Source organism: Silurus aristotelis (genome assembly GCF_946808225.1).
Source record: "Silurus aristotelis genome assembly, chromosome: 4".
Taxonomy (NCBI): Eukaryota; Metazoa; Chordata; class Actinopteri; order Siluriformes; family Siluridae; genus Silurus; species Silurus aristotelis.
This window is the reverse complement of record NC_139577.1, coordinates 19,970,628-19,980,485: the sequence shown is the minus strand read 5'-3', so window position 1 is coordinate 19,980,485 and position 9,858 is coordinate 19,970,628.

Below are 9,858 nucleotides of genomic sequence, written 5' to 3'. Positions count from 1 at the left end.
TCAGACTGCTGTGCACTAATACCCTTACATACCGGCCCAGCAGGACCCCTGAATGCTGTATTCAACAAAATGAAAGCAATGCGTAAGGAAATGACTCAAAATAATGCATCCCCCGACCCCGCCTGGTACAAATGGTTAATGTCAGGTGATTGGTTGGCGGGCCTGATAAGAATTCTTACAATAGCAGGATTCGTCCTACTAGCGGTCTTAGCAGTAGTATGCTGTGGCATCCCACTTATTCGCTCTCTTATTGACAAGACTGTACACTCCCTTTTCGGCCAATATCTCATGATGAACGCCAGATTGTCAGACGACGACGAGGACAATCAGGCACTTTTGAACCACTCTGACACACTCTACCCTCTGCTCCTGGCAGAAGATGACAAGGCTTAAAGAAACAAATCTCTGTATAGATACATGTACCCTGCCCTTTGCTTAACCCCCTTCTAGTTAGTCGCTTTGTGTGTCTCTTTCCCTCAGATCATGGCACTCCAACAGCGAGGTCCCTTACGAACGCACGCCAGACATTTACCACAAAGTATTCAACGTCCCTTTGGTACCTGTTACCTCACATGCACCTCATCCTGCGTTTGTCCCACAGACATGCAACCTCACAGACATTACCATTTCTTCACACGACACAACCTCGGCTGCGGTGCCTGCCAACGCCTGTTAATGTATCTCCGACCCCTGCCAGATCCCAGTCTTCAGCTAGTTATGTTAGAAGTTATCTCACTTGCCAACGCAGTTACTGCGCACCCCTACCCCCCGTTGGCTGAGGTTACAGAACTGAACCATGCAACCTGGTCTCCCCTGACCACTGACCGATATGTCTCCTTCCTTATTCATAACTGCAACCGAAGAGACTATCGACCGCTTCCATACATCATGGCACACGCCGACATCACCCTGCGATATACACAGTGGATCCATGATGGACCCACTGACATGTCCTTCCCTCTCACATCCAGGCTCACCCTCACCGTACACACTTACACATGTCGTCGCATTATCACAGTGGCACACGCCTATGGAAGCCACTCCCATCACGCGTTCCTTATTACCCCGAATATCCCACTACAGACTCTGATCCAGTACCACACCGTCTCCTTCTGTGGTTACCAGCTATGGACGTCACTAACTCCGCACTGCAAACGCCTTTTGCAACAGCTCCCGAGGAAACCACCATACCGCGTCCCAGTCGGTGTGGACTCCATTGTGTGTGTGTCACCTACACTCCGGCACCAACCCCTTACGAAACAAGATGTATGGCAGAACCTTCGGGCTGGACACAAACTGAACGTTCCTCTACCCCTCAGCATGAAACAGTTGGCACCACACCACGAGTGGTGGTGGTAGCCGGACCAGACACTTCAGCCATTCCGAGGTTTTCTGTGTTGTTGCTCTGTATATGTATGTTTCTGTATAGGTCCAGACAATGGCAGCCGCCCGCTTACCTCCTGGACTGCCCTTGCCTCCGTCACGCCCAAGACGAGTGTCCTGCCGTCAGCGCCTTGACTTCTTATCCTGCACTGTCCGCTGCGTCTATGATCCAGGCTACCCTTCGCAGTCACCAGGCAGCGCTCGCTATGCTTACACCTTCCTTTCCAACAACTGCCACTGCGGAGCCTGCCACACCATCGCACGCTATGCTCAGGCACCTTCGACCTGGCTCACCCCACAAGCCCTACAGCAGCTCCCAACCCACATCGTCCGACGCAGCATGGCTCAACCGTACCCACCGGACCCCCACATCCATGGCTTGAACCAACAGCTCCAGTGGACCACGCTCGCTGAAGATGGCCCTCGACCTCTATCCCTCATTCTAAAACACGCTGATTTCACTCTGTCCAGTCAACACTGGGTCCACGAACATGATAGTTGCACGGACTATTCGCTTCACCACACACGTCCACTCACACTCACCACTCACACATACACCTTACGCCGCCTCATATCTGTAGCCTCGGCGTACGGTGGTATAACCACACACGCGTTTTTGCTCACCCGAGACATTCTACAGGAAGCCCAAGTGGAATATCATTTTGTCTCCTTGGCAGGATACAAGCTGTGGTCCAGCCTGTCCAAGGACGAAGTGCAGATATGGAACACCATACCCAGACAACCACCTATTCACCCACTGTTTTACAATACAGACTCGTCCATACATGTTTCGTCACGTGCACATCTCACAACCACCGACAAGTTCGACATATGGGCCCGAATGGAGGCGGACCGCAGGATTACCGCCCCCTTGCCCTTCTGGACTCGTCACATGACCCCACGACACCATTGGTACTGGCATTGACACCCCTGTCAAGGCCCCTTCACATACTGCCAACCACGGATCTGGTGATCATGTCACACTGTCGCGCCACGGCGGGCAGAGTGGGAATTTTCCCTCACGATCGGCTACCGAGGGTTTTTCGCCCACTCCTGATCCATGTTCGAGAAGGCCAGTATGTCTCTGCTTTGTAACAAGTAATGTAGGGGGTCATAATGTGGATGGAAATATGCTATTTTTGTGGAAATATGCTATTTTGATTTTTATTTGTAATGTGGATGGAAATATGCTATTTTTGTGGAAATATGCTATTTTGATTTTTATTTACTATATTGATTGGATTAATGTGGAATTATGCTATTTTGATTTCTATTTACTATATTGATTGGATTCTATCGTATGGACATATGCGATTTTATTGGAAATGCTTTACTGACGGATATATAACCTTTCTAAGTAATACTACTGTTTAACGTTTAATTTTAACTTCCTGACATCTCGTGTAGTTTTAGGGCCAGGGCTTAGTAGCCGTGGCCTGTTGATTTACTTTACCTACAGAGCATATGTTAGACATGTAAGATGTATTTACTATCTTTTGCTATCAGCAACATGTTTACTATTATTTTTCATTTATCTATGGTCTGTAAAGATGCATGCAAGCGCCAACATGAAAAGAGTAGATTGTGTGAAACTTTTCAGTTTCAGAGGGGGAAGTAATGTGGAATTTTTTGATAAAGCATCAATACAACCAAGTCTATACTTAGAAAATAATTATCAGGTAAATTGTTTTAGTATCATTTAATGGACTTAGTATATATTAGCTTTAATAAACCTGCCTAACAGGTTGACCTTAGACCAATGTAACCAAAGCCTATTGCTTGCTTATAAAGAAACCACAACAGAGACCATTTAGAAAAAGACCACCATGTTTATTAAGGACGACACTCCCAGTGGGAACACTTAGGGAAAAGATGACAAGGACGACAAACCAGCCAGGGACTGTTAAGAGACAGACTATGGTGGGGCTCAGAAGACAGGGACCCACAGGGGTCAGGCCCAAAGCCAGACTCAGGCTCAGACTCAACCATGATGACACTGTCAGGAGACGCCCAAGGAGTAGGAGGAGAAGAGGGCCCATGAGGAGGATTGCAGGGAGAAGTAGGGGAATAGGAAGGAGAAGCACCTTGACGAAGATCAGGCGAACTAGGCCCTGAGTCAGGCCCAGAATCAGGTGCACTGTCAGTGTCAGAAGAGAGGGGAGCCCCAGAAGGAGGACTGACAGGCAGAATCAACACAGGGTCAGTCTGAGTGCCCACATCAACGGAAGAAGGAGAGGTGTGGGCAGTAGGGGAAGAAGTAGGACGATCAGGACCATCACAAGGGTCGACCAAATAGTTGTCCAAGTCATCAAGCAAACGGGAGATCTGAAAATGGCGATAGGGAGAAATGGGAGAAGTGCAAACCCTAGAGTAAGGGAGAGATCTCTTGCGTCTAGTGGTCTTGTAACGAGCTAAAAAAACACACAGAAAGAAGAGAACAAGACCAAGGTCAATGAATAGCATGGTGGCAACTAAATAGGAAGAACCAGTCTAGTACACTAGGTACTGAACTAGTGCACAGCCAAGCTTAAGAAAAATATCTAACACACAGCCATATAATCAACTATAACCATAGCATTAGCAGGAAAAGGTACATAAGAGCATTAAAATGAAGGTCTAAGGAGAAATATATAATCATAGAATAAGGTAAAATAAGAGAAGAAACTTACGCATAATCAAGAAGAAGAAAATAAGAAAACAATCCAAAGGAACTGAAGGCTAGTCCAAAACAATGTTGCTCAAACGAGAGTTAAGACAAGAATGAGGAAGATAGGACAAGTTTTAAAAAATAGATCCCCAAGAAGGCCCGAAAATAAGGGGATATAGGTAAGAGAGATCACGTGGGAGAAATGACGAAGGGAAGAGGAAGAACCAGGAGGGAACGAAAATAATGGGAATTAGAATTCACCACGTGATGCATAATAATGAGTAGGAAGGGCCCAAAAATTAGATAGATCAGAAATAATGGGATTTCGAGTAGAACCATGCAAATTAAGGTAGGAGGCGCCTAGAGGCGCCTGCACATAAATAAGAGATACTCTCAGCAGGGTGTGTGTGGTAGTCGAGTGTAGTCTCTTGTTGAGCAGTAGGATTACCTTCAAGACCGGTCTGAAGACTTTCTTTTCGGGGTTTTATTTGGTACTTTCATCTTTTGGTGAGCTCTGATTTTTGGAAACTACCTAGAGGTTCAGGGTGGAAATCACCTTAGGTGATTTACCCCTTAGGTTTTGGGGACTTTCCTTTTGAAGCGCTTGCAAGCATCTATTATTCTGAAAAGGAGTTTTTCTACTGGATTATATCTGTTTTGGTGATTGATCTTCTCTGCAGAGAAAAGAAATAAACTTGTATTTTGCTGTCCTTCTCATCCAAGTCTCTGGGCCTTTTATTGGGAGTTCTGACCGAGTTAGTGTCAATTAAGAACCAAAGAGGTAAACTTGGAGCACTCCTGAGGTGTTTGGTCTCAGAGGGGATTCTGAGATCCGACACAGTGATATGGAAAGCTTGGCTTTGCCTTCACCTGAGAAAACTGAATGAAGTATAAAAGTAAAGGTTGTGGTGGTGGCATGATTGTTTAGTTAATTTTCATTTTCATTCTTATTCTTTTTCTAAATAGAACGTCATCAGATACTATGCTAGAAACAAAAGTCTTGGTTGTTCATATAAAATCGGGTTAGACATAAAATACGAAATTGGAGCCACAAGTGCAACAATGTACATTTTGCTTATACAGTCCTCTTAGCATAAGCCAAATGCTTACGATAGAAAAAAAGCAAAAAGACCAGAGAGGCACAATCTATTTAAAAAAGTCAGAATAACTTATACATACACTCGAAATGCTCTCTATTTACTGACTCATTCTTTACTTTTTCATTCCCTCAACAAGATATTACAGTTCCTCAAAAAGAATGTGTACTTCACAAAAGATCAGAATGCAGTTTAGACCGATATACATGCTAAAACCAAGATAAAAAAGATAAAGAGAAAGGTGTGGGCATGTAGTGTGTGCACATGCATGTATAAGGTGGTAGATCTGTTCTGGTGCATGCCTTACTGCATGGCCTTCACCCCCCTGCTGACGGAACCTTTTGAACAGGGCAAGATGCTGCTCTTTAATTTACCACCCAGGAGTCAACAGTGAAGCAGTAAGTCTGTGTGATGGAGTACAATTGCACTGTAGGAATCTATTTTATGTCCAAATTAAGCACTGTCCTCATGCAGTACAAAACAACAACACCAGAATTAGAAAATGTGCATGATTGGATATAGCCTCATTTGCCATTATTCTACATTTCTTTACTATTGTACAAACCACATCTATATTTCAGTAGTAAAAACTGGTAAATTATTTTTCAAAAGCTGCATGAATAGATTTCTTGTTTAAAGACTATATTTTAATAACGGCAGAACGCTCAATGTTGAAACCATAATGTGCAACATGTCCATATGGAATACATATTACTAACATATGCTCAGAAAAAAGGTATGTTTGGGTGAACCCAGTGGGGCTATGAAAAAAAAAAACACTGACTTTTTGGTATGGCAAAGTTACTGTATTTGCAACCAGAGATTTTCATACGTGGATACTAGGGAAAGCCATTTCTCCATATGGATAAATATTTTAGAAGGTCCTTATTTAACGAGCACTGTACTTGCTAAAGAGTGTTCCTGTAGTGCTGGACAGGGATAAGAACAAAGAAAATGGCTGCACGTTAATGGGGTGCTCAAACGGTTACATGGTTTTTATTGCATAATTGAGTTTTTAAAGTGTTTAAAAATATTTTAACCCCTTATACTTCTTCATGCCATCATTGTAAGCAGAGTTCTCACTCATTGAACTACAGTGCAAACCTTTCCAATTCTTCTCACTTTAGTTACTGAACAGTTATTGCATAATCTGTTATGACCCCTTTATAAGATTAACCAGTGAGGTCATTCGAATGGAAATATATTTGTGTTGTAGCTGATGAAGTTCCCTCATTAAAAATATGTTCAATCTGTTCGCGTCACTGTTCTTTTTGGCAGCATCAATCTCACCATCATCTTGATGGGATGAAATCCAAAACTGTCAATGCATTTATGATAATAAGCCACTGATAGTTGTTTAATGGTTATTATTGCAGTATTTGTGTATTTGTTCTTTAACTTCGACAGACTTACTTTACCTACCACACACACACACACACACACACACACACACACACACATTAGCAGATGTGAATAGCTCCATGAAATCAAATCACTATAGCCTCACTTTGAAGATCATTTGCTTGCATTGGGCCAATCACATTCTTTGCATTCTGTACTAATCTGAGGCTCTGCTGTCGAGGTTCCTCACCATTAGTGTGTTTGTTTATCCATTTCCTTCCCTCCCTCCAATTAACATGTCCCTCATTCTGGGTTTGTTCTGCCAGTGTGTGTTGCTGTGACGCCTGTCCATCACCCTGAGGCCCTATGAAAGAACACTTTAAAAGTGAGAACAATGGCACTGCCCCTCCGTCAGCACAGTAGAGCATTGGTACTCAAATGAGTCTTCTTCCCTGGGGTGTGTTTTGTCTTGGTGACTCTTCTTGCTTCACTCAGTGAGCTTTCTGATGTATCTGACTGTAAGCTGTCAAGCGTTACCGTGGCAAGCTGAGGGACAGGGAAGGCGTCCAGCGTCATCGTAACGTGGCTGAAAGCGGACGGATTGCACCGGGAGCCACTCCTTGGGCACTCAGCCCCTCCTGGCCTGCTGTCCCATCACTCTGGAAGAGTCATCAGGCCCCAGAGGCAAACTGCGGGGAGCCTGCTCCCTGCAGCCAGGCACAGGGCCTGCTTGCCCTCCTCTTAACCCCAGGAACATCGACATCCATCTCGGCCACCGTGGGGGTCCTTCTCTAGTCCTGCCCTATTCTTCTCTCTCTTTTTTCTTTTTTCTCTCTCTCATGCCACTCAGTCTGTCTCAAAAATATCAATCTTCTTCATTCTCTGATACAGCACCAAATCAGGTTTTCAGAAGTTGAGTTCAACTTGTTGGCCATTTTTGTTTTCTATTTACCTTCTATTTAAACAGTTACCCTAGACTTATGCTCTTCAAACTAAGAATATAAGTGTAAGTGAGATTAAGCTTGACTGACTTTGTCAAAAGTGACAAATATGACATATATACTGTATAAGGAGAAAATTATTTATGAACTAATAAGCTTGCTGGAGGAAAAAGGTCTTTATATAAACTTTTTAGAAAAGAGGTTCTACATGATTGTAGAGTTTGCCAAATATATTTAGAGACAATTCATAGATAGATAGATGAACGGATGGATGGATGAATGGATGGATGGATGGATGGATGGATGGATGGATGGATGGATGGATGGATGGATGGATGGATGGATGGATGGATGGATAGATAGATAGATAGATAGATAGATAGATAGATAGATAGATAGATAGATAGATAGATAGATAGATAGATAGATAGATAGATAGATAGATAGATAGATAGATAGATAGATAGATAGATCTTCTAACAAGATCAAAATATCAGTCTATAAATACTATAAAAGAATTAGTTTAGATATTTAAAAAACACATGCAAGGCAACACCTTGCCTTAATCAGAAATGGTTGTCAACACTGTCAGGACAGATATGTGCTTGTCTGGAACTCACACACACACACACACACACACACACACACACACACACACACACACACACACACACACACACACACACACACACACACACACACACACACACATTCACAAGTCAGAAGACCAATCAGAAACCCAGTAGATTTTTACACATTAAACAATATAAGACATCATATATACAATTTATACCTGTCAAAATTACCTTAAATAGTCATCAAAACAGTATGTTAAAAATAACAGTAATTACACCATTTATAGCCAATATTTTATTTATTATAGCTAATATGTAATAAAAGTAATCTAATGTGGCAATCCATTAAAACATTCTATTGTAAGCCCGCTTGTACCAGAGCACCACGACAGGAACTGGACTCACACATAAATCCAAGTACCCCCCTTCTATGCTGGAGTCGTTGCTCCATGTGCTAAGCAGCAGTGGCTCATTCCCATGTTAGTATTCCTGCTGCTTGGTTAGGCAGTGAGCGACTGGAAGCTGGATGTAGGTTAATGGGGAGCTCAGCCCTGCCTTAGGCCATGCAGAAGTGCTCAGCCATGGCCGCACACTGTTGACTTTAATGGCCCATTAATATTGGGCCACTTCAACACAAAACACGATACAGACAGCAAAAAAAGGAAAGGCGAGAAGAAAACTTGGCCAAAAGAATGAAGGAAGTAAAGGCGAGCAATGTGCATTTGTGTGGCTCCTTCATTTATCTGTTTGTTTTTTGAAATGCCATCACAGAAAGACAGAGAGGTTCATATGCTTTGAACTTACTGGCCCCTATGACCACAGTCACTACGACCACCCATCCATAAGGTGCTGAACACACATTCCTTAAATATTACTGTACATAGATATTAAGTGTCAGACATAATGTGGGCAAATAGGCTAAATCAAAGGAGACTGATGTGCTGCCCTCTTGTGGCACTAACAATGTGTTTGTGAAAGTCGTGAAAAATCGACTATCGACATGAAAGAGTAAAAAAAAATAATACAAAATAAATACAATAAAATAAATAAATGCGCGTGTGTGTGTGTGTGTGTGTGTGTGTGTGTGTGTGTGTGTGTGTGTGTGTGTGTGTGTTCAATTAATTATTGAATTCATTAAAGCACTATATGAAATATATGCATTCTTATATTTTTTATTACATTTTATATTTATTATTAAGATACATTAATTTAATTGCATTTCATTCATTTATTTAACTTTTCATCTCCAAAAGTACTCGGGCGTCGGCTGTATTTTGCGTGGGCTATTTAACTATGTGAAGACCTGCAAAAAGCTTTATAAGCGCCCAGAGAATCCTAATTAATGACTGGCCATCAGTAAACCCGGTGGGTGTGGTAGAATTATGTTATGGCGACTCAAAATAAACTTTAAAAGAGATGATTAATTTAACATGATGATTCACTCGAGACCTCTTATCTTGCATGCCCGGAGAACCATTCAAATAAAAAAGAAATACGGGTGGGCTAGAAATAAAAAAAAAATAAAAAATCAAAGCTTGTATATCTCAGTGTGTCTCTTTGAGTATTATCGATACTATGAATCTAAGTGTTTTATTAACAGTTTTTTATTTTCAATATCCATGTTAAGACAGACATCCTTACAGCAAGGGAAAAGTGTGTCGTTTTTAAGGGAGTAGAGAAAGGTCCTATTAAAGAAACACTAATCGTCTGTAATCCTTTTAATGTCTCACACTTCTCTTTGACAATACACAAGTCTGGATGGAGCGAGTTGTGGCGCTGCACAATGGCCTCGGTTTCAGCAGCCAGATCCCAATTAACAAAGTTAAACTTGTTCCTCGGGTCCTGAGAGACAGGCTGTGCTTTACAACACACAC